This window comes from Peromyscus leucopus, chromosome 8b (genome assembly GCF_004664715.2).
Source record: "Peromyscus leucopus breed LL Stock chromosome 8b, UCI_PerLeu_2.1, whole genome shotgun sequence".
Lineage (NCBI taxonomy): Eukaryota > Metazoa > Chordata > Mammalia > Rodentia > Cricetidae > Peromyscus > Peromyscus leucopus.
The window spans coordinates 26,154,472-26,180,090 of NC_051086.1; the positions used below are offsets into that span (position 1 = coordinate 26,154,472).

A 25,619-nucleotide genomic window follows, 5' to 3' on the forward strand; every position below is an offset into this window, starting at 1 on the left:
AGCCCAGATGGGCTTCCCTGAGCAGGAAACATAAACATTCTGCTCACATATAAGGACAGGCTTTGGAGCCGAGGACCCCAGGGGAGGTGTCCACTCATTTCCTGTAGCCTCTGGGCTCCTGCCGGCGTGGTGCGTGAGCATCAGAAGCCACTTCCGCTCCCTGATGGGGAAGGTTCTATTACCAAGGGTCGCTTCCCCGAAGCCCTAATGGACAAAAGAGGAAATGAGAGGAGGAAGGGAGGAATGACCTCTGTCAGTCCAAAACCAGCTTAGGTGAGTCTCAGCGCCATAGCAGGGTCCTGGGGCCAGCCTGGAGGCCCTGGGAGCCGTGAGCTAAAGAGGCCCAGCTGACTGGAGATGGGCCAGGGCTCCCTTGAGCTCTGCGTGTGTGGGTTGAAGACCTGAGTTTGGTGTGTAACTAAGGATGACCTTGAACTTCTGTCCTTCTCTCATGCTTCCTTCTTCTGAATGCTGGGATTATAGGAGTGTGCTACCATGCCTGGTTCACATGGTATTGGGAATTGAACCCAGGGCCTTGTACATGCTAGGCAACCGTTCTACCAACTGAGCCACATCCATCGCCCTGTGTGCGATGTTGATATTTGTATGTATGTGTGTTACAGGTCAACTCAAGGGGAAGTCTGTAGACAATTTGTGGAGGGAGAAGAGACAGAGGTGGAGAAAGGAGGCTGCTCCCCCCCCTCAGTTCCCCACCCCCTTACTCCCACCCCACCCCCGCTGCCCCGCTCCCCATGAGATGCTCTACCACCTTGGGAGGAGGAAAGGGCCTGCCCAGGCCGTCCATGGAAATGCTAGGAAGAGTGGCTGCCTGCTAAGTCCCACATGCAAAGCCTAGTTGCAGAAAAGGGAACCGAGCCAACCTGGTGACTCAGCACCCAGCAGCTATCTCTGCAAGGCACACAGTGATGAGCCGTGAAGTCACCAGATCAGCGCCATGCCCCCCCCCCCCCACACACACACAGTAGCACTGAGTGCCCTGGAACTCACTCTATAGACCAGGATAGCCTTGAACTCACAGACCCTTCTGCCTCTGCCAGCTTGTGATTAAGGGCCTGTGCCACCACTGCCCGGTGCAGCATCCTTCTTTGTAAACAGAAAGAAACAGCAGAATGGGAGCTGGGCACTGACGCCCCGACTATCACCACTGACTAAAAGTTCTGCTTTAGTTATATGCAAAGTGTGCGTACTGGATTACAATGTAAATTTTGTTCTTTATTGTGTGGCATGTAGCTAAAGAAAACAAATTTAGTTTGGAAAATTTGAATGCAAAATATCTAAAAGAGAAAACACAAATAGCCCAGGGTTGGCTCCCTGGGATGGGAAGAAGGTGTCAGGCCCATGGACTTCACAGAATTGTGTATAGCTTCGTTTTCAAGCCATGAGTGTGCGTTGCTTGCACAGGGGAGGAAGCCTGGTTTTAAGGATTTTAGGACAAATGAACCTCCTGGCCTCATCCCTGGAAAGGACTGTGTGCTGGGCTTCTGGCTGTGAGAAAGGCTGACTACACCCCTAGCCAGCACTGCCCCCAAGGGCTGCACAGTCTCCTGGCTTCTCTTCTACGTCCTCTGCTCCTTCTCCAGTAATCACTCTGAGAAAATCCTCCTACATTTCCAAAAACAGACCAGGTCTGGAAGTGCCACCAGCGTCCCAGCCGGCCTTCCCCACCATCTGGGGCAATGTGACAGAATCCTTCTGAATGCTGGGATTATAGGGGTGTGCTACCATGCCTGGTTCACATGGTATTGGGAATTGAACCCAGGACAGACCTCCCAGCTGACAGGCGGCTCAGCACCAGAGCAACTGTTATCCACACAGCATTGCCCTGAACATCACTGTCCTACAGTCACATGTGGGCTGTTGGGTTTTGTTCTCTCTGGTTATTTTGCTTTGGTTTGTTGGTTTTGAGACTTGGTCTCATGAAGCCCAGGCTACCCTCAAACTGCATATGTAGCTGAGGATAGCAAAGGTGACTTCCTAATCCCCCTGCTTTCACCTCATGAGTGTTGGTGTAGCATGCCACACCACACCTGCTTTATGAGGTACTAGGGATTCAACTGAGCTTTGTGCACACGAGACAAGTGCTCTCCTAACCAAGCTCTAGCCTCAGCCCTACTTTTAAAGAAGTGTGTTGTTGTTTTGGGTTTTTTTTTTTTTTTTTTGAGAAAATCTCATTGTATAGCCCAGGCTGGCCTTGAATTTGAGATCCTCCTGCCTCAGCTTCCCAACTGCTGGGTTCACAAGTGTGTGCCACCACAAACACACACACTCACACACACACACACACACACACACACACACACACACACACACACCTTTTCTTCCCTCTCTTCTTTTCTTTCTACATTTGTAGTGTTTGTTTTTTGTTTTGTTCAGACAAGGTCTCATCCGAAATTCAGATTGTATCCCAGGCTGGCCTAGAGTTTATATCAATCCTCTGCCTCAGCCTCCCAGCTTCCAGGACTGCAGTGTGCCTCATACCTGACTTACTGTTTTCAGGACCCTTTCTAAATTTAGGCAAATTCCCAGAAATGTAACTGCTGAGAAGCCTTTGTTTCCTAGCTGAAAACTCAGGCAGACTGCTGGGAAAGGGGCCAGGCATTTGCCTTTCCAAGGGACTGCCACGCCCTCACAGCAGGGACAAGATCTCTGTCCAGGGATCCAAGACATCTGTTCTCTGTGTCAGGAACCAGAGTGGAGCAGGAAACCCGAGAGACTTTCCCTCCCTCTCCAGGAACTGGCCTCCAGACATCAAGGACTGCAGTGGGACCTCAGCAGGAGCTGGCCAAAGGCCCCTAGAGAGAGGAGGAACCCCACCGCCACCCCACCCCACCCCCACCGTGCGCGCCACGGATCCTGACCTTGGCCCTCCACAGCCACCCAGCTTGTGGGAAGATCCGTGTTCCTTCCTGTACTGACTGGTCCGTGAACTTCTGAGGAATTCTGTTAACGTCACTGGCTGCTAATGTTCCCCTAATAACGTAGCCACAGCTTCTGGAATGTGCTCTAAAGGTGGGTGGGGCTGGGCTGGAGTCTTTCTTCTCTCTGAGATCTTAGGGACACCCTCCCCACCCCACTCCCCACCCCAGGCCAGGTTCCTGGGCAATTGCACTGCTTCCCACTGGCAGGCAGGGCCTTGCCCATTTCCTGGAGGAGGGCAAGAGAGGGAAGTCGTCAACTTCCTGTGTCCCCGGCCCAAAGTGTGTCCTGACTTCTTCTCAGCCCTGGGTCCCTACAGTTCAGTGGGCCAGGAAGCAGGTCCAGGAGTTAAAGGAGAGTGAGAGAGACAGCTGAGGAAGGAAGGGGAGATCAGACAGACAGACAGACAGACAGACAGAACAAAGGGGAACCAAGGAGGGCCAGATGTGATAGAGGGGGAGGCTGAGAGAGAGGAGAGCCATTGCAGGCGTCACTGAGCACCCCAGAGGGTAGGCAGTGGAATGCCCAGATCTGAGGGCTTGTGACTATGATAACAGTAGTCAGCACTTACCAGAGTTAGATCAATAGCTCTTAAATCGCTTTCTTATATCTTTAGAAATAGCATTACACACCTTAAACTTTACACTTTTTTTTAAATCCAATCATTTACCATGAGACACAGAAGACCGGTTACTGAGAAAAATCATTGTAAAGCAAGTTCCTTTAAATAACGGAATAGTAAAAAGTTATATTGAAATCTGTTTTGGGAGTTTATCTCTTTTTAGAGTCTGACAGCAAGGTAAACTGTGTCTAGACCTAGTAGTAGCTGTAGGAGAGTGAGGCCTGTGGCCTGATTTTTACATATGAAGAGAGCTAAGAAGGCAGCTGAGCCTTGGTTAAATTTCACCTGAGTAAGCGGGAAGCACAGACCAAGCAGCTTCCAAATCTATTAAAAATGAGAGACTTACCGCCTACCTGGACAATCACCCTAGCCTCCCCTGTGGTTGTTGGGGGCAGAGGTCCTAGGGCAGCATCAGTCTTTGGCTGCCAGGTCGGAAGATCCAAGAGACTTTCCTGTGGAGGAGGAATTTGGGGAGACCAGCCTACCTTGTCTAGGCAAAGTGGGGCAATCCATTCCCTAGTGTCCTGCTTGTCCACAATCTGGGCAGGGTTCTGACAGCAGACAAGATGAAGGGCAGTTTTCCACCTAGTGGCCAGATTTGCCACATTTACAGCAGGCTCTAGGTGGGGTACGTCTGTGCCCCATCATCTTTGGAGGAGATCTTAGAGCTGCTGCTAGGAGCTGGCACTTCTCTCTATCACAGATTGACAAAAGCCTTTTTATTAAACATTTTAAATGCCATATTCAGCAGATCTCTGAAGAGTTTGAGGACCTTCTACCTATTAAGTATATCAGTTTTTCTTAATCTGAGTAGACCTCTATAACCTTAAAATTTTTATCATCATATACAGTATATTCTAAACCAGAGATGAATCACATATATATGTTACAGCAAATATAACCTTAAATTTTTATTGAACTTCTTCCCAATATTGTAAAAAGCCACGAGAGTGCAGAGAAGTTGCAGGACTTAGCTCCTAGAGGGAGCTTAGGAAATTTGTGAATGCAGGCCCGGGAAAGCACATCAAGAGATAGAGCAGGTAGCTCTGAGTGGGAAGAAAGAGTCCTAGGCTGCCACAGGTGGGCTGCAGCTCTTGGGGGAGGGGAGAGAGCAGGAGAGGAGGGAGATGTCCACGTGGGTGCTGCAGACCAGAGGTGTGGCAGGCTGCAGAAGCCAGAGGAGCACATGGGTGCCCACATGGAGGGCGCAGCAGGCCAGAGGATAGCATCAGCTGAAGAACCAGACTCTAGAATTTGGAATCAAATTCAGAAGCAAGCGATCCGTACATACCTTAGGAGAGTTAGACCAGCATCTTGCTTCAGAGCCGACACTGCAGAGGAGAACAGGTGTGTGCCGGGTGTGTGCGCGTTGCAGCTGGCCTGCTTCCTTGCTTTTTCCCTTCCTGCTAGCTCTGGGCTCCCACTTTGCAATACACTTACAGACCCATCATCAGTAACTTAAGCCAATAAATCTGGAACCCTTCAGGTCAGGTGTCAGGAGAGGCTGGAGGTCTTCCGCAACCATTTCCCATGGTTGAGGAAGAGGGGAAGATCCAAGGCCTGAAGTCCAAGGCATCCCCAGGACTCAGGGGATGGAAAGAGGAAGACACAAGCCATTCATTGGGTCAACACCTCACTAGACAGGGATCAGGGCTAAAAGCCCAAGGAGACATGGCACCTGGTACCAGGACTTTTGAAAGAAACCAAAAGACAAAAACCAAGCTCAAAAACAAAGCCTCACCCAAGGGAAAAGGTCAGAGGTGGGTACCTCTCCTCCAAGAGTACCAGAGACTCAAGGAAGCATTTACGCGTCACTGAGAGGGATCGCTCACAGATTGCTGGTGATGGATGGAGGGCCAATCGATCCATGGGCAGGTGGATCTTTTGTGGGTGAACTGGAGATAAGGATAGGGTCCTAGTGCGGCTTAGACCCCCAGTGGGGAGCACAGGCACCAGGGTGTCTGATCCAGGTCACACAGCGCCATAGTAAGTGGTCGGCAGCAGAGTACTTTGCAGGATCAGAGCCAAGGAATGCAGCAGAAATCACACCCCAAAACAGATCTCACTCAAGAGATTTATTGGGGGTATTGGGGGGGCAAGGATGAGAGGAGGGGAGGGAGGGACAGAGGGAGAGAGGGAAAGAAAGTAAGGGGAGGGAGGGGGAGAGAAGGTGGCCGCGATGGCAGGGAGCTTTTAAAGGGTAGGAGTGTCACATTGTGCAGCTGGTGAAGGTGTGCCGGCAGGGCAGAGGGTGGCTGGGGCGGGAGGGCGCCTGGTTCCTAATGCCAAGAGACCTCCCAGCCACTGGATGGATCTTGGTTTTGTTTTGTTTATTTTTATTTGTTTTGTTTTTGAGACATGGTCTCACTATTTAGCCCTGACTAGCTTGGAACTTTCTATGTAAACCAGGCAGGCTTTTTAACTCAGACAGAGCCACCTGCCTCTGCCTGCAAGTGCTGGAATTACAGGGATGTGCCACCACACCAGCCCTGTTTTTAAGTTTCTCTTGATTTACTATTATTATTATTATTATTATTATTATTATTATTATTATTATTAGTGTGTGTGAGAGAAAGAGAGAGAGTGTGTGTGTTGTTTTTAAGAATGATAAGTGGTACTGTTACTGGGTGGAAAGGTCATGAGACATGAGAAAACCCAGTATCAGAGCTTTATTAGGAGGAAGGGGGAACCAGGCCTAGGGAAGAAGCACGAGCAGAGAGCAGAGAGAGATAGTGGGGGAGGAGAGAACAGAGGGGAGAGAGGAGGAGTCTGCGTCCGGCTTTTTAAGGATTCCCCTGTACATGCGCAGGTGGGCTCACGGAGCTGCACCACACATGCTCTGATTGTGTGACCGCACTGTGCATTTGCCAATCATGCAGCACACTGATGACGTAAGACGTAAGACCCCTTACTTGGCTACTGAACTGTGCATGTGTGGTCATGCAGCTGGAAGAGCAGAGAATCCTAACACAGTACCCTGGTGCCACACTGCATGTGTAGAGGCTAGAGGACAGCTTTAGGAGTCAGTTCTCCCTACTATTGTGAGATCCGGGGACTGAACTTGGGATGTCAGGTCCATCATTTGAGATAAGATCTTGATCCCCCAGCCTCTACTTCCCTAGTGCTGGTGTGACAGCTATGTGGCACTCAGGACCGAACCCAGAGCTTTGTGCATGCTAGGCAAGCACTCGACCAGCTGAGGCACTTAGACTCTGTTAATCTTTACATACACAATGGGTGGGCGCTATGATCAGTTACATTATATAGATGAAGGAACTGAGCTCAGAGAAGTTTCTGGGACAGTCCCAAACGCACAGCTTCTAGAGGGTAAGCCCAGGTCTTGGCCTGGGCATCTGGCTCCAGAGCCTCTGCTCAGTCACTCTTCTGAGCTGCCCATAGTGTGACCTGCTTCCTGTAATCAGCTGGGACAGTGGCCCGCCTAGAGCAGATGATCCATGGACAACCCCCTTAGCCACCGCAGGCTCAGCTTGTCATGCCTGTCCTGCTATGTCCCCTGCATAGCGGCTGACGAGGATGGTGATGTCGGCTCCAGCCTGTTATTCTGACCTGCAGGAGAATTCAGGCCCGAGTCCTTTAGCCCTTGAGAGCTCTGACTGTTTCTAACATTAAGCTGGTAAAAACAAATGTCAAAATTGATTGCACTGTTCTTTTCTCTGGCTGCTAGGACGCTCACAGCACATCCTACTTCTGCACATCCCAGTGTGTCTTAACCTGGGTATCATCTGTGTGCGGTTTAATGTCCTTGCCTTGTGTTTTAACCACAATTTCCTTATTTCCCATTGATTTTGTTGGTACCTCAAATCCATGCCAGGAAGTGGCAGGAGTATAGACGCACACGCCTTGTAACGGACACATTGCAAGCTCTCCACTTGCACACGGGCACACTTCCCGGTTGGGGTCAGGTTCTTCCTCATTGTCAGGTGGCCTGTGTGACGTGGAGTGTTTGCCCTGGCCTCTACTCTTGTGGGTCACAAGAATATATTATAGAGATTCAGCTGTGTATTAAAGCTATACTTTGAACGGCCAAGGGTCTGTCAAAAGGCAAGCCATTTATCATGGAATATTTGGTGTTATTCAGTTTTTAATATTTCAGCTGTCTTCTGCTACAAAATTCTTGTGTGCCCAAATACTTCCCAACCATTTTGGTAAACAGCTAAGCTTCTCAGAAACTGTTCCACTAGGTACTAAATCCCCTACTGAGCCAAGGAGACTAACAGGCCACTAGATGCATAGCTTTGTTTATTGTGAAAATCAAGTTCAGATCTTCCACTGCCCCAGAGCAACTTCTTAGGTCAAAGGGTTTCCTCTCACCAGGTGCTTCCAGCTGGGATGCAGACAGACTGGCTATCAGTCCTCCTCCCCACCCTGTCAGAAAGCTGGTGCAGAGAAAAACAGGGGCGGTTTTATTTTTAGTGACTTACAGATTTCTTTACCCTGTCACCTGCGAGTTTATAGTTTGAGCACATTTGTGATAGACTCGTAACGTTTTCACCTAACCACAGTAAGGATAGATTCCTAGCACATAAATTCCTTCTCTGATTTACTCCAGCTCCTAACTCCACCTTTATTCTCTTCCCCTTCTGGGGTTGCAAAAGAAGTTGCCAGGAAGTTTCTGGTGGGGACCTTGCAATTCATATGTTGCATTGTAAACATGAAGGAGTTCCTGTCTTGGGAAAGATATAGACCAGTCCCGAGAGAAGCGGGAGGAGTTATGATGGCAGAATGATGGCGGCGGACGAATAAACGAGTTGGACGAAAGAGCTCCGTGTATCTAGATTCATTCCCATGCCGCTGGTAGTGTCACTTCCGGGCCCCTGGGATAGTATAATATTAAGGCTGGACCTATAATATTATACAAAACTCTACCTAATAGTTGCCATGAATATACACAGCACACACTGCCATGGTGACCCGAGATGTTTCTGGGTGATGCCAAGGGACCTCTGGAGGCAAAAGCCTAGGCTCCTTGGAGCTAAGGGACTTAGCCACTGCACCGGTGGGGCCCAGCACGGGTGGATCCTGAGCAGGGGACCTCCCGCTGAAGCCACATCCCCTCCAGGTTTCTCAGTCGCAGAGCTCTTGCCCTCACGACTCTCACGGAAACTCCGGGGACAGAACAGGTCCTTGCTTCTTAACTGTTCTTCAGTAGAGTTCACAGAGGTCAAACCGATGGCTAACATCACTCTGCAAGGAGAGAACACAAAGGAAGGAAAAAAACATTGATTCAGGGCAGCAATCTAAGCCAGATTTGTCCTGCTTCAACCTTCCAAGTGCTAGGATGGTAGGCGTGTGTGATCCCATCCAGCAGCAGCCAGGTTTACCTAGGGCATCCTACATAGGATGGCGCAGCATGAACAGGAAGCTGAGCAGCCCGCTGGAGTGGAGAGTCCAGAGATAGTGAAGACACTGCCATTCACTGGAGAACCCGTGCTCAGAGCTCCTGAGTGCATTCCCCACAGCAGCCTGACCGCCAAACGCCCCGGCTTCAGTCACCACAGAGACACATGACGTGAAGTACTGATGTATCTCTGAAACCCTAGAACACCACACACCTTGGGAGGAAGAACAGACCCAGAAGGCTTAGGGCAGAGTGCCCATGGAGGACCACAGGGACCAGGGGGGTCAGCTAAGAGAATCAAGGGTCTTTAGAGAGATGGAATTTTTGGAATGGACCAGAGGCCTAGCTGTGCTATCCTCAGTATAAGAAAAACTATTGGCTGCCTATTTATCTTTGCAAAAGAAGCAAGACAATTTGTATTTAGAGCAAGCAATAATGGTACAGATTAAAGAAAGATTGACAGCAGACCATTTGAATGAGGATACTCAAGGGCTGTCTGTCATTTTAAATGGATGAATGTATCTCAGTAAAGCTATAGATTTTTAAAATAAGGTAGGGAGGGCAAAGATTCATTCAAAGCACTGGCTGAGTGGTCATAGGTGAGTTACTTTAACGGAGCCTTGACTTTCCTGTCTGTAAATGGGCATGAAGTGGTCCCGCTAGCTGGGGTAGGAAATGAGGAAAGAGGAAGGTGTCCTGCCAGAGCCAGCCTGAGAAGCTGTCGCTGGAACTAAGACCCAGCTTCTGAGTGTGTCTCCTTTCCACTACACCCTTTGCCAGAAGTCTGCCAAGGTTGGCTCCAGGAAGGGGGCAAGGCCCTGAAATCAGCAGACCTCACTAGAAAGGACACTAAAGCCTTTCCTGTCCAAGTGCCAGGCTCTGATCCATGCCCAATCTACCCTCCCCAAATATGAGTGTGACCTCCCATTTCTGGTATTAAGACAACAAAGTGTTCAGGAATTGTGAGGCATGCCTGTAAATCCAGCACTCAGGAAACTGAGACAGAAGGATTGCTGTGAGTTTGAGGGTAGCTTGGGCTACAAACTGAGTTCTAAGCCACCAGGGCTACCAAGCCAGACCTTGTCTCTAACAAACTACCTAATTAACTGACTAGATAAATTGAATGAATGAATGAATGAATGAATGAATGGTGGCAAGTGGTCGCATGGCCATCAACATCTTGGTCCTCCAAGTCTATTCCCATCGCTACTGTTGGCTTTGGGGAGAGGGCCGCTAACAACTGCCACTAATCCTGCATGGTCATCCAGGCTGACAGGGCAGTGTGGTGGGGACCCACAAAGAGGCGAGTGTGTAAAAAGCTGTCCTCATACAATGGCCCTTCAGAAGCCGGTCCCTGGGGAAGACAGAGGATCTCAATCAACAAGGCTGAAGAAAGAAATGTCTGTCTCCTTTTGGGACCCACCCCCACAGGCACAGGGCCAAGAATGCAGCCAACATCTATTAAGTTTCTAAAATTATGCCTAGGCTGGGGGTGGGCACGGGTGAGGGTTGGAAGAGGATGTAGTGGACGGGTGGGCAGGCAGGAAGTTTGCAGCCCAGTCCCTCGTGTTAGCTGGGTAGTGGGCAGGGAGCACCGGCCTGCAGATGTCACATAGGCACAGAGAATCAAAAGCCCTTCTGTGCATGGCTGCCTGGGTGCTGAACTCTGTTCAGACATTGCCACTGTGTCGTCTCAGGTTACTAGGCTTTCCATAGAATGAAAGAGGAACGGAATGGTGACCTTTGGCTGCTCTGTTTAAGAAATATTTGTAAGAGAAAACTCAGTGTCCAAACCAGCAAGTGGAACCAGGGTCACTGTGTTAGCTTGTACAGGTTGTATATTGTACTACTGTGGGGGCACTCTTCTGAAATAGAGTCCCATGGGGTAAAAACCTACAGACCTGTTCAAGGTGGCCCATAATATCCCAGAAGGTACCAGGTGCCCTGTGTGGCCGGGTCCTCACTCTTCCATGGGTCTGTGAGCAGTGGTCAACAGGCATATGGAAGACAGAACAAAGCCTAATCACAAACAAGAGCCCTCATCAAGTACCCTGACCCTCTGCATCTAAGGTGGGGGTGGGCGAGTTCAGGGGAGTCCTCAAAATGCAGGGCAGTCCTGCTCTTTGGGCATGTTACCTGATTCAGCTTGTCTGGTGGTGCTGCTGTGTATGCAACCATTCTTTCCTTCGGTTCATTTTTAGGGTGCGTTCGGAACAAGGGGCTGCACCATCATGGCTCACGTCTGAGTGTCTTCACAGTTTCCTCTCATTTGTTCCCTTCCTTCACTGCCCAGCCGAGGCCCTTCTTTCTCCCACATAGTGCCTCCTGCAAAATGAGTTCCTCTACCCTGCCACCTCCTTCCTGAGGTCGCCTCCTCCCTTAAGACCCTCTTTTCCATTTCTCAGTCAGCAAATACACATGTAGAGACATACGTGCACATATATAGATAGGGATATGTACACTCATATATAGATAGATAAATATATGCATACATATATAGATATATACATACACACATATACAAATAGAGACACATGTATATAATTTGCACACACACATATATATATAGATATGCATGCACACATATAAAGATATGCATGTTCATATATAGATAGATGTATATGCACACATATATAAATAGAGGCATATACACACCTAAATACAAATAGAGGCATACATGCATACATATATAATTTAAAATTTAGGTTCAGTGTATAAGAGAAAACAAGGGGTATTTGTCACCCTGAGTCTGGCTTATGATTTCCAACTCCATCCATCTTTCTGCACATACCGTAATTTCATTTCTCTTTGCAGATACACGAAATTCCATTGTGTGCATGTGCCACGTGTTGTTTGTTTATTCCTGTGTTGATGGGTATCTTAGCTGCTTCTGTCTCCTAACAGTTGTGGATAGAGTAGCCATAAACATTGATAAGAGGGCATCTCTTTGGTACAGTCCTCCAGAATCCACCCAGGAGTGGTACAGCAGGCCATGAGGTTGTGTACCACCCCCCACTGGTGTGTGTGTGTGTGTGTGTGTGTGTGTGTGTGTGTGTGTGTGTTTTGAGACAGAGTCCTGTTAGAGCAGTAATAAAGGCCAATAACTGCTCGGGTCAGAGGATAGAATCTCTGGCCTGAGTGGAGAACTTCCAACAGGGCCATGTCAATCATTTGGCTAAGAGACCATGTTAATCCCACTAAATAAGACCACTACCACAGTTTAGAGTCAAATTTGAAGCAAGCTTGTAGATGTAAGTCTTATTAAATAAGAAACACAGAACCAAATGCAGAGTTAAAAGCTCAAGAGGTCAGAGCAGTAGCTAAGAGCTGAGACTAAAAACCCTTTCTTACCCTTTGCTGCTGCAGTCATTCTTCCCCTCAGAAAGAGAGCTACTTCCTGTGTATATCTTTTTATTGACTTTCTGTTCTGCCTTCTCATTGGTTGTAAACCCAACCACATGACCTCCTCAACACTGCCTGTCTATACAGACCTCCAGGTCTTCTATGGTTGGTATTGAGATTAAAGGCGTGTGTCTCCATGCTGGCTGTATTCTTGAACACACAGAGATATATCTGTCATGTGATTGGGATTAAAGGTGTGCACCACCACCACCATCACCCGGCTTCTGCTATGGCTTGCTATTAGCTCTAAGCCCTAGGCAACTTTATTTATTAACATACAAATAAAATCACATTTCAGTACAAATAAAATATCACCATACAAGCTCTAATTAAATACTGGCCAGGTGGATGGACTCTGGCCAGATTCATACCCAGGTTCCTGGGAAATGGCCCAGAATCAAGTATGGCAAGGGCTTAAGAAGGAAAACCCATAATTCATTGCATTTCCCATCAGGTCCAATCAGGGGCAAGTGTACATCCTGACGTATTTCCTGCTTATGTACCTCCCACCCACATGTGATCAAGCACATTGGTGCAGAGGGGTCAAACATACTTGTTTAGGGGAGTGAAAACATGTGGCTTGTTATCTCCCATAAACAGTAGCCTCCAGCATTTCAGGAACTAACTAACTGTCCTTGGGCAAGGGGCTTGCAGATCAGAGGCGTTTTTGCTTCATGGATCTCTAAGGCACAGTAACTAAAACTTAAAATGTAATTTTGGTTCTCACAACCACCCCTCAGGAAGTTGGACTTACTCCTCACCTTAGTCATGTTGAAGAGACAGGCGTACTTTCTTCTTCTTTGGAAGAACACCAAATGGCAGATGAGACCAGTGCAGTGGGAGAGCCCAGAGGACCTGGGGACCCAGGCTTCCATGGAGGTCAGCAGCAGTTTGGTTGTGGTTGTGTAGATGGGTGTTTCCTGTCTCAACTGCCTGGTCCCAAATAACCAACTCAGAGGCTGAATATGAATTACAAATGCTCGATCCATAGCTCAGGCTTGTTACTAGCTAACTCTTACACTTAAATTAACCCATATTTCTATTTATGCTTTGCCACATGGCTCATGGCTTGTTGCCTCATTTTTACATGTTCTGCTAGCTCAGTGGCTGGCTGGTGTCTCTCCTGACTCCACCCTCCTTTTTCCCATCATCCTCAGTTTGGTTTTCCCGTCTAACTTCCTGCCTAGCTACCAGCCTGCTAGCTTTTTATTAACCAATGAGAGTAAGACATATTCATAGTATAGAAAAGGATTGTTCCACAGCATGGTTGAGGCTGAGACCATGGTTAAGGCCATGGGGCTCATGGAGGTAAAGTCAAAGACAAGGAGTGAAAGCTTGTCACCACGCTGGGCCACCTGGTTGAGGACACAAGGATCAATCCCTGGAGGAGACCTACCTGTTCTCGCTGCCCATTAAGGAATCAGAGATTATTGGGGTTTTTTTTTCTTGTGTATGTCCCTGAAGGATGAGGTTCTAAAGATCATGCCAGTGCAGAAGCAGGGCTGGCCAGCGGACCAGGTTCAAGCTTTTGTCTCTATTGGGGACGATAGTGGTCACATTGGTCTTCATGTTAGGTGCTCCAAAGAGGTAGCCACTGCCATCCAAGAGGCCATCATCTTGGCCAAGTTTTCCATCACCCCTCTGGAGAGGCTACTGGGGAAATAAGATTGGCAAGCCCCACACTGCTCTGTGCAAGATGACAGGCCGCTGTGGCTCTGTGTTGGTGGTCTCATTCCTCCACCCCCAGGCACTGGCATCATCTCTGTTCCTGTGCCCAAGAAGCTGCTGCTGATGGCCAGTACTGATGACTGCTACATATCAGCCAGGGGCTGCACTGCCACCCTGGGAACCTTTGCCAAGGCCACCTTTGATGCCATCTCCAAAACCTACAGCTACCTGACCCCTGACCTCTGGAAAGAGACTGTGTTCACAAAGTCTCCCCATCGGGAATTCAGTGACCATTTTGTGAAAACCCACACCAGAATCTTTATTCACAGACTCAGGCTCCAGCTGTGGCTACCACATAAGGATTTTCATACTAGAAAAATAAAGTGAATTAAGTCTAAAAAGAGAGGGGGGGTGCAATATTATCCTTCAATGGGATAAGGTAACTTTATTTTATCCCTTTAATAGTATCATCCGTTCAATGAGATAAGGTAATTGTCCTTCCCAGAGCCCCTGCCTCCCAGCACTCTTTTAGACAGCACAGCCACGCAGCTTTGTGAAACGACTTGCTTCTCTGAATTATTCAGGAAAGTGTAACTTCCTTCTCTTCATCTGCTCTCTAAGCACGCCTTCCCTAGCACTCCAGGCTTCCTCATGTTTTGTCAACTTGACACAAGTTCGGATGATCTGGGAAGAGGAACCTCAACTGAGGCCATGCCTCCCTTAGATTGGCCTGTGGCCGAGTCTGGGGGCGTTTTCATAATGACAGATGTGGGCAGGGCCAGCCCAATGTGAGTGAGCCACTACAGGGCAGCAGATGTGAGCCATGGGAGCAAGTCCTGTGGCCTCTGCGTCAGTTCCCGGCCCCAGGTTCCTGCCGGGACTTCCTGCCCTGACTGCCCTCGGTGTTTTTAGGCCGGTGCTTTACCACAGCAACAGGAAGCAAACTGGGAATATACAGTCTTTCTCGAAAGCTCCCTCCCCGACGTGAGTCTGTCATGTGGCTGACCCCTGCCAGTGTAACTCAAACAGGAAGGCTTTCTCCCCGCCCCCGGCGCCCCCCCCCCCCTCTGCCCTTCTGGCAGCTGCTGAGGTTTGCGGAGCCTGCCCTGGAGGCTTTTCTTCATACTCTAATAAAATCTTCCTCAAGCTTCCTTTTGAGTCCGTTCTTAAATTCTCTCATTAATGAGAATAGGCACCCCAAAGCCCCCCTGCTATATAGCCCAGACTGGCCTGGAATTCACTATATAGCCAAGGCTGGCTTTGAACTCATGACAATCCTTCTGCTTTGACCTCCCAAGTGCTTGGATTACAGGATGTGACAGGGTCTCACATATGATACCTAGCTCAATTTGAATGCCAGGTAAACAATGATCAATTTCTAGTACCACGGTTGCCTCACTGTGACATATGATACACTTAAAAAGCCATTTATGGGGCTGGAGAGATGGCTCAGCAGTTAGGAGCACTGGCTGCTCTCCCAGAAGACCCAGGTTCAATTCCCAGCACCCACATGGCAGCTCACAACTATCTGTAATTCCTGTTTCAGGGGGATCCGACACCCTCACACAGACATACATACATACAAAACACCAATGTATATAAAATAAAAATAAATAAATAATATATATATGCCAGTTGCTGCTCATCAGACATTCAGGCATAGCTGGAGGTCCTGTGTTTTCATTAATCCAGCACCCACCAGGGCCAGGCCCGTGAGGAGTCTACCACCTGTCATTGCGGGGAAATACCAGTAAACCTGCGACTACTTAAGAGCAAAACCTCCCCTACCCTCTACCTTTTGGGAACAGCAACTCTCTCTCTCTCTCTCTCTCTCTCTCTCACACACACACACACACACACACACACACACACACACCTCTGTGGGCTCTTTCTTTCCCTGGTAGCTGTGGAATCACCACCTGGTATCACAAAAGGTTGTTGATGCCTGGCACCAACAGGTTCATGGGGACCACTGTGTTCCCAAACCAATCTGTAAGTCCTGTCCAGACTTCCACCCAGGGCTGCTTCTGAAAGTCAGGTCAGGTGACCTTCCAGGACAGTGACAGGAGCATTCTGGGGCCTCTGTGACAAGGCAATGAGGATCCACTGGGGAGGGCAGGCTCCTCCCTCTCTGGACTTGTGGGATAGAGAAGGAGGAAAGCACCCAGGTAACTCCGGGGCTGTTTCCATGGCAACAGCTGCTGACTTAGGTGGGGACACCAGTGCTCAGAGGACACTGCATACTTGTGGCCAGGTAGCCCAGCCCAGCACCCACACACAGGGTTATTTCCTGGATGGAAATAACCTCCGTCCTGCCCTCCCCCACCCACAGCCTCCGGGGAACACCCACCTGCTCCAGCTCCAGCACAGACTGGCTTCCCTATGCACCACTCCCGCATCTCTCCCAGCTTGACCCTGAGAGGACAGAGGGACAGAGGACTGCTTAGGGCATGAGTCAGCTGCTCCAGGATTCCACTGGAGGCCAGGCTGGACCCAAGTGAGCACTCAGCTGATACCTCTGACCTCCTAGTGGCTTCCTATCACCCCAGAGTTCTGATCTCTGGAGACACTGGGGCACTTTGTAGCAACAAAAGTGACCGTCAAAGCCTAGGGTGCCCCTCCCAGGAGATGCTGCGCTGTCCTCACAGGAGCCTCGCAGGACACTGTGTCCCTCCCGCCTCCCTCTCGCTGTCAGACTGTTGAAACAGTGGTCCCCAAGAAACTGCAGTTCCCCAGGATCTCATGCTGGAGGAAGGAAGGGCAGCCAGAGGAACTTGTTCGCCCACCTTCAGGAGGGTCTGGGGCCCAGACAATGAAGATGGGTGGGACCGTACCTTGATTAGGCCGCTCAGCCATGTAGGCCTCTGGCCCTGTATTTAAACCTGAACTTTATATCAGGATCCTGAAGATGGACTTGGGGACTGAGGACCCCAAATTGTCACCGGACCTCTCTGTCCCTCTTCCTGGCATGGTCTCATTGGATAAATCTCCTGTCTCCTCAATATCACTTGTCTGTTTAATTGACGATGGGTAGCCCAGCAGTCAGGGATGCCCTGGCCCAGGCTTGACCCTGACAACTCCAATACCTACAGCAGCCGATCAAGGGCTTAGCTGTTTGGGGTTTTGCAGCTAAGGGGATGGAACCCAGGGTCTTCTCCAGGCCAGGCATCAGCTCTGCAGAGAGCAAGTCCTGGGGAAGGAGCAGTCTAGCTGTAGGGTGGGCCCCGGCACACTCTCCTGAGGTGGAGCTCCAGAAGCTCCTGGGGGCTGGCTGTCAGCGTTTCTGGAGGAGGCTGCTCTTGAAGTTTCAACCTTTGTGAGTAGCTGAGGAACAGCAAGGTTGTTGCCACTGGGGACACGGCATCTGAGGTGACATTCCCTGCGGCAGGCTATGAGGTCCGTCACAGAGTGGTGGCCAAGGGACAGAACAGGCTCTCAGAAGCCAAGATCTGCACACAGAGCTGGCCCTGCCCATGCTGTCCCGGACAGGCAGCCTCTCCCTGACCTTCAGCTCCTCATCTTCTTCACTGTCACCACGAGCAAGTGGATGGGACAGATTGATTGGACAGACTGACGAGAAGGGCAAAGGTTCAGAAACCTGCCTGGTGAAGGTGCCAGCTGCCCACCTGTCCAGGAGACAAGCAGCTGCTCCCTGGACCGCCCACGGGCCCAGCTGCAGGGACAAGTGGCCTGACCTCTGGCTGTCAGCTTGCTGGCAGGCTGTGCGAGGTGGGACACTCCCATCATCCAGCACTTGGGAGGCTGTGAGTTGTGGGCCAGCCTGGGCTGCAAAGTGAGACCCTGTGGTGGTTTGAAAGAAAATGGCCCCCATAGGGAGCGGCACTATTAGGAGGCGTGGCCTTGTTGGAGGAAGTGTGTCACTATGGGGGTGGGCTTTGAGGTCTTATATATGCTCAAGCCACACCCAATATCTGAGTTCACTTCCTGTTGCCTGTGGGATCAAGATGTAGCTTCTTCTCTTTTCTCAGCTCCTCCAGCACCATGTCTGCCTGCATGCTACCATGTCCCGCCATGATGATAATGGACTAAACCTCTGAACTGTAAGTGAGCCCCCTCAATTAAATGTTTTCCTTTATAAGAGTTGCCGTGGTCATGGTGTCTCTTCACGGCAATAGAAACTCTAACTAAGACAGACCCTATCTCAAAAGACACAGGCCAGGGCTGAAGGGAGGGCTTAGGGCTTGCTGCATAACTCTGAGAGCTCAGGTTCGGATCCCAGCAGCCACTTAACAAGCCAGGTGTGTCTCCTGCTCACGCGCAGCCCAGGGCTGTGAAGGCAGAGACGAGAGCATCGTTAGGGCTTACCATTCTAGCCAGGGAGAACCAAAAGGTGAGCTGGGTATTCAGGCAGAGACCCTGCCTCAAAGGAACAGGGTAGGGAGGGTGGCAAGGAGAACCCCAGACACTCTCCCCTGGCCTCCACGAATACACAGGCACACACACTTGCACACATATATGCATACACCACACAAACACACACCAAAAACCATAACTGAAAAAATAAAAGCCGGATGTGCCACTTCAGAGGAAGAGGCAAGAGGATCAAGAGTTCAAGGCCAGCGTGGGCTACATGAAGCCCTTTCTCAAAACAAAACAAACAAAGTGTGTTGTGGAATAACCTTTTTGTACACAGTGAAGATGTGTCTCTTGGATTCGTTTAGTAAAAAGCTGAACAGCCAATAGCTAGGCAGGATTTTCAGGGCAGAGAGGTTGCTGGGAAGAAGGGAGGAGTCATAGCCAGATACAGAGGAAACAGGACATGTAGAAGATGACCACAAGTCATGTGGCAGAAAATAAATTAATAGAAATGGCTTAATTTAAGTTATAAGAGCTAGTTAGGAACAAGCCTAAGCTATTGGCCAAGCTTTCATAATTAATAAGAAGTCTTCATGTGGTTATTTGGGAGCTGGCAGGCAGGACAGAAAAAGCCCATCTAGAGAAGTGTGGGGAGCAGAGGAAGTCCTGAGTCAATGTGTGCTATTGACATAGACTCATGGGAAAATGGCAAAGCTTTCCTTCCTAGTCCACATACAAATGTTGATACTATGTGAAGAAAATGACCACCATAGCACCACCCCAGATGTTTACAGCCTGAAGACTGCTCCTCCTCTCCTTGATTCAGCTCTATAGCAAAAAGCCTGCCTCCTGTTGACCTGTGTGTGATAGTCCTGCCTCCCTTCACCCATCCCCAGCTTTCCTTTGTGTCTGCCTGTGTTTGTCGTTTCTTCATATTCTCATGGAGCCCAGTCAGGGCAAGTCCCTGGAGCAGTACGTGGATGCAGCAACCAAAGGCTGGTGCTCTTCCAGAGGACCATGTCAGGCAGTTCATAGCCACCTTGTGACTTCAGCTCCACAGGACTTGGTGCCTCTAGGCCCAGCAAGCACCTGCACATGATTTAAAGTAATGAAAACAACCAAAGCCGTCAAAGGCAGAGGTGGTGGTGCACATCTGCAATCCCAGTACGTGGGAGGCAGAGGCAGATAGACTCCCGATTCTCCTGCCCCCACTCCTTGAGTGCTGGGGTGACAGGTGTGTGCGGCCAGGCCTGGCTCGCTCTTGCCTCCCCTGTGTCTCTCCCCAGCCCTCCCTGGAGATTTCTAGGACCCTAGCCCTATAAACCAACTGTTCCAGATCCTGATATGTCCTCCTCTCAGGTTTAAAAGGGGAACTGAAGAGTCAGTGGTTTTGGATATAGCCTATTTATTCTGGGTAGGAAAGTTGGTGAGTCCCTCTGATTTTTTTTTCCAAGAGAGACCAAAAGGTGGAGAGAGGTTTCCTCTAATTTTTAAAATCTTTATGAACTAGGTGTGGTGGTATCCACTTTTAATACCGGCAGAGGCAGGTAGATCTCTGTAAGTTCCAGGCTAGCCAAGGGAGATCTTATCTCAAAAAAAAAAAAAAAAAAAAAAAGACAGAAACAAAAATAAAAGAAAAAGAAAAAACAAGCAAACAGACCCAAAAGTATTTTATTCCTTTAGCATGTTTGTAGGTCACCTCTCTGTCTCTGTCTCTGTCTCTGTCTCTGTCTCTGTCTCTGTCTCTCTCTCTCTCTCCCTGATGGTGTACATGTGGAGATCAGAGGACAACTTGTAGGAGTCAGTTCCCTCCTTCCCATTAGTATTCTGACTCGCCCCTTGGAGACCCGCCCAGCATCATCTTACGTTAAAGCCCCCTTAAGAGGAAACCCCTCCCTTCTCCCCTCTCGCCAGAGGTAGAAAGAACCTCTCTGTTTCTCTCTTCTTCTTCTTCTCCTCCTCCTCCTCCTCCTCCTCCTCCTCCTCCTCCTCTCCTCCTCCTCCTTCTTCTTTTTCTTCTCTCTCTCTCTCTCCCCCCTTTTCCCTTCCTTCCATTCCCTCTACCCTCCCCCCCCAGATAAACTTGCCCTGTGAGTAACTTTCCACCATCTGCGCAGTATAGCGAGTCTCACCCGCCATGGGGCACCTTGGCTCCAAAACCCACCTAGGTAGGCCTCCTGCGCTGTATCGTTACATTGGTTCCGTGACTCGGATAGGCCCTCCCGGCAGCCCCTGGCATGCCAGGATCCCGGACCAGTCTACTCACAGCAGGCTCCGGCTCACCCGATCGCTCACTACCCCATTCACTGGTGGCAATCATCTAAGTTTCAGTTGGGTTGTCACACCTCCTCTGGAACTGCCCACAGCTCCTTTAGGCCTTTCAGCTTTGGCGGACCTTTTCCTGTGGTTGAGATTCTCTCTCAGAGCTCGATTCTTGTTCTTGCCCGTTCAAAAATCCTAGTACTAGGTGCTGAGACTCCTGCTTAGCCAGGCTAAGCCCACCGCCGTTGAGTGTGGCGATGGCCCTCTTCGACGGCTTGGTCCTCGGTCTGTTCGGTCTGTTCCCCGCCAGCCCTGGGGACGCCCACGGCTGCAGGCTGTAGTGACTCCTCCCCCCCCCATCCATGGGAACCGTACTGTATTTTTACATTTACGGCTAAGGTAAGTGATCAGGGCTTGCCCCTCCCAAGCCCCCACTCTGACCCGGGTCTTTCACTCTCCCTTTCCTCCCTCAAACCTCTTCCACTAACTCTGCTGCATGTGGCATGTCTGTTTTTGGCATACCTTGGCAGGGCCCGCCAAAGGTACCCACTTACTTGCCTCCACCCAAGGCAAATCGCTCCCTCCTGCCTGTAACAATTCTGCTTTCTTGGTCACTGGCTGCTTCACCTTCCATTCAACACCACCACTCGGGTCTCTGGTGAAGATACCAGCCTCTGACCGGCCCCCTGGATGTGAAACTGGCCTCAGTGTTTCTTAGGTCAGACAGTGGGGAAACTGGGAAAAAATTCTCTCCTGCAGCTGCCTGTCCCTCTTGCCGGACCAGTGTGGGGGCCAGGAATGTCCCACCTTGGCGTGGTAGCCCAATGGGGAGCACTCGAGCTCTCTGGGTGAATGATGGCACACGGCCCTGAGCCCAGCCCCAGGCCAGCAAGTGAGCTGGGAGCCGGTGAATTGGGGGTCCCAGGCCCCTCCAGCTGCTGAGCGGAAGGGGTGGGGGATGAGCCACAGAAATGTATTTGGCTGTATTTCTACCTGATTTTTAAATGCTTGAGGTTCTCTATTCCTTATCTGTTCATTTTGTCTTGGGGAAAAAAAAAAAACAAAAAACCCACATGACCATGTGATCAGTTGCCATATTTGATAAGGGCAATCACATGGTCAGGGGCCATCTTTACTAAGTGTGGCAAAAGGTCACTTCCTGTCAATGGCTCAAGCATGGCTGGGGCACCCAGTGCTCAGGTCTTCTGTACAGAGGAGGTCAGGAAAGCTCCACCTGAGGCCATGAATTGACTCGAGCCTCCAGTCAAGGCCTGCTTTCCTCTGCTACTGCTCTCAAGCTCCTATGTGTGGGGCCCAGTGACCCCCCCACAGTGGCTCCTTTAATAGAGTTCTGATGCAGTTTGGATCACAAACTCAGGATTTTGGACTTTCTTTGGTTGTCTTCCAAATATAAACGTGTAGGTATGAGTCTACTGCTGTTTTTCAGATGTCCCACCCCTGCTCCAGATCAAGGAGTTTTCCTTGCCTCTCTATTCCTGAGGATGGTATTTCTCTCTCTCCTGGTCTCCCTTTTCCAATTACTTAAGACCATGGGACTAAAGGCTCCAAACAGGTTCATAAATTTTAACTTCTGTCTCTAGTCTACCTGCTTCAGCAGGTTTCCACTTGCTGGCAGGCACATCCAAACATCAATGGCTGCAACCTGATCCAAAGCACCACAAGCTCTAGATGTGCTGAAGGATGATATGATGTGGACCAGTCCAGCCAAATGTAATTGTTCCCTCTCTCTACAACCAGGACAGATGACCACATATTTCTGATAAATACCCTGTTGCCTGGGTTCCCTCCATACCTTTGACTGGCCTTTTTAGCCTCCCTGGGCTCTGACCACCTGCACCCCATTTCAGCTTGAAGCAGCTACAGAAGAGAGTATATCGCCCCCCCACCCCCACCCCTGCCTCAAATAGGCTGAAGGCCAAGTTAAAGATACAAAAAAACCTGGCATAGGGGACTAATTGACTACCCAATGCCCACTGATTGATATACCAGGAAACTGGACCCAATATTGTCAATTAATAGATTTATTAACTAAAATGGTTCTTCAATAGAATAAGACACTTGACCTTCTCTATGCAGAACCAAAAAGGTATTTATATATATGACCTTAAGAAATTATTATTTCTATATAAATCATTCAGGATTATAATCTGGCTATACTCAAAGATCAGAACTCAGGGCCTTAAAAATGGTAATAGATGCAGATATCTCTGCCAATGACTTAAAAGTGTCTCTCCTTACTCAAGGTCTATTCAGGCATAAGAATGTAAGCTTTCTTGTCCTTGCCAAATTTATCTGTTTAGATTAACAAAAGCTAACTTAGAGATTTATACCTCTAGAGAATTTAAATAAATGATGGCATGTGCTTGATAAATAAGATATTTGATAAACAAGATATATATCCTATGATGGAGTTTCTGCCCCCTCCACCCAGAGAGAGTCCTTTTCTCAGAGTTGGGCTACACCCCGACTCACAAGCCCATTTTCTCCTGTTCCCATTCGGCCCTGGGATCTTTCCCCTGTCACTCTTCTGTGCCTTCTCAGGAGACAGCAAGTCTTATGGAAGCTGCTGAAATATTGGAGACTACAAGCTGATAGTCAGCCATTCCTACCTAATAGACAAGCAGTCCTCAGATGCTCAGAGATCTGCAGAATATGGCATTTAAAATGTTGATCAAAAAGCTTATTATATCAGACAGAGACTCCCAGATCCCAATAGTGACCCAAGGTCTCCGAAGAAAATGTCTCCACTGGGATGATGGCAATGCTGACCTCTGGGCAAGATGCTCCAATGTGACACCTGCCACTAGGACCCAGGCCAGACTGTGGACAAATAGCTGGACATCAGAGAATTGATTGCACCCCTTTTGCCTAGACAAAGTAAGATCATTCTTCTCTATGTCCCTCTTCCACAGAAAAAACTCCCACCTTATGGGCCTGGTGGCTGAAGATTGATGCTGTTCTGATACTTCTGCCTCCAATGATGTGGAGACCTGGGTATGGCTAACTGGGTATGAACTGGTCCCTGTCATTTTTAGCAGATTCTAAAGCTGCTTGGTCTGCACTCAGATATAATCCTTCTCAGATCTCTGATTCCATTTGATGACCAGGCTTTGCTTCAGCTGCCTTCTCAGTTCTCTATGTAAAATTCACTTGCCTCCCTCTCCTAGGGCTATTACTAGGTCTAGACACAACTTACCTTGTTACCAGATCAGATAAACTCACAGAACAGAATTCAATGTAACGTTTTACTATTGACTGCTCTCAGTATCTCCTGGGGAATTAGATAAAATAAAAAGCTTTAAGGTTTGTTTATATGAGTATAGGAAAGCTGTCTCACTTCTGTTCACTTACACATCCTTCTCAGATCTGATGATGTTTAGGGAAGCCTCCCTCCTCCTTCACTCACTCAACCACTTCCATTCAGTAAATTTCCTCTGGTTATAGATTTAAAGACATGTTTCATTGGGCTGAAACCAGGCTCTAAAACAATTTCATGCCTTTTAACCAAAGCCACAGCCTTTTGCTGTGTCACCAAGATGTAAATCTGTTTCTGTTTTACACACTTGCAGGTTCCTGCACAGGTCCACCCCTCCCGCCAGACTTGGGCCAAGACCAACCCTCAGGGGTTCTTCAGATACACCACCAGCCCCTGCGCCAGCTCAGGATGCCAACCAGGTGAATACTGACAGGTTAACTTCACGCACATGCCCACTCATAAAAACTGTTATCTCCTAATTCATTGACACTTTTACAGGTGAACAGAGGCATTTCCACCTCCAGAGGAACAGCAGATGAAATGGCTCCTGTACTCCTGATTTGGTATGCTGTTCCCCCAAGCTCCTGGAACATCACTGCTGAAACCTGCCTTCTCAGCCCCCTCGGGGAACAGATGTCTGAGGTCTCCATGATAATGCTTCTTCACTCACACCTCCTGACATGTGTGACCCCGACTCCCAACTCTCCCCCCTACTTCACCCCAAAATCAGCAGGAAGCAATCTCGGGAATCCAGCGCCCTTGTTCCCACACTTGCTATCCATAACTCACTTTTTTATAATAATCAAAATGGAGGACCTGCCCCTTGAGGACCCACCCAGCATCCTGACATCATCTTGCATTAAAGTCCCCTTAAAAGGAAAAAACCCCTCCCCCCTCCCCAGAAGTAGTGCACACCTCTCTCTTTCTCTCTCCCTCTCTCTTTCTATCTCTCTCTCTCTTCTTTCTTCTTTCTTCCATTCTCCCCCCCCCCCCCCGAAATAAACTTGGCACATGGACATCTCATCATGCAGTGCATTTCCACTGTTATTGCCTGCATGGTGAGTCTCACCCACCACAGGGCACCATGGCTCCAAAACCCGCCAAGGCCTCCTGTGCTCTATCATTACACTTCCACCATGAGGGATCAAACTCAGATCATCGGGCTTGGCAGCAAGCACTTTCAGCCACAGGAGACACTGGGCAGACCACTGCCTGCTCACTGGCCCCTGGAGACCTAGAATAAACAGTCAGCTGCAAGGCTTTCTACACACGCACACTCCAGGCTGGGATGCCAAACCTGCTTCCTGGGTGGGAGTCCCTGGTTCATCTGACTTCCAAGCTTAAGCCCAGGAAAAACAAACTTGGACAGCTAGGGCTCCAGGGGAGTACAAGGCATGAGGGTCACTGCCACGCTGTCCCGCCTCCTGTGAGGATGGACATGACTGTCCCCACTTCTTTTCGTTGTTGTTTGGGTTTTTTGTTTGTTTGTTTGTTTTTCGAGACAGGGTTTCTCTGTGTTGTTTTGGTGCCTGTCCTAGCTCTCGCTCTGTAGACCAGGCTGGGCTTGAACTCACAGAGATCCACCTGGCTCTGCCTCCTGAGTGCTGGGACTAAAGGTGTGCACCACCACCACCACCACCCCACTTCTTTAGCACACCATCTCCTCTCCTGTTAAATTTGACGCCCCTCCCTGCAGTACTACAGGTACTAGTACCCACTGGAGGAGGGAAGCCCTGGAAGATTAAAGTTTTTGACTTTCCAGGTTTATGGGGAAG

At 49.3% G+C, this 25,619-nt stretch overlaps 1 protein-coding gene and 1 long non-coding RNA gene across 6 annotated transcripts in view; one reads left to right on the forward strand and one right to left on the reverse strand.

Moving 5' to 3' along the window:
* Positions 1–2,959, reverse strand: part of Litaf (lipopolysaccharide induced TNF factor) — a 56,768-nt gene extending 53,809 nt beyond the window's left edge. The window contains exon 1 of the mRNA XM_037201589.1: positions 2,880–2,959. The gene's annotated coding sequence lies outside the window, so the exon portion shown is untranslated. The remainder of the gene's footprint in view (positions 1–2,879) is intronic.
* Positions 114–24,783, forward strand: LOC119087050. Of its 5 annotated transcripts, none has more exons than XR_005090499.1 (4): positions 114–273; positions 23,501–23,582; positions 24,158–24,263; positions 24,343–24,783. It is a non-coding gene; the product is annotated as an uncharacterized LOC119087050 (long non-coding RNA). The 5 variants fall into 5 exon arrangements; XR_005090495.1 differs by lacking the exon at positions 114–273 and adding an exon at positions 18,010–18,049 and having other exon boundaries at positions 23,501–23,596; XR_005090498.1 differs by lacking the exon at positions 114–273 and adding an exon at positions 18,010–18,049.
* Positions 24,784–25,619: the final 836 nt, after the last annotated feature.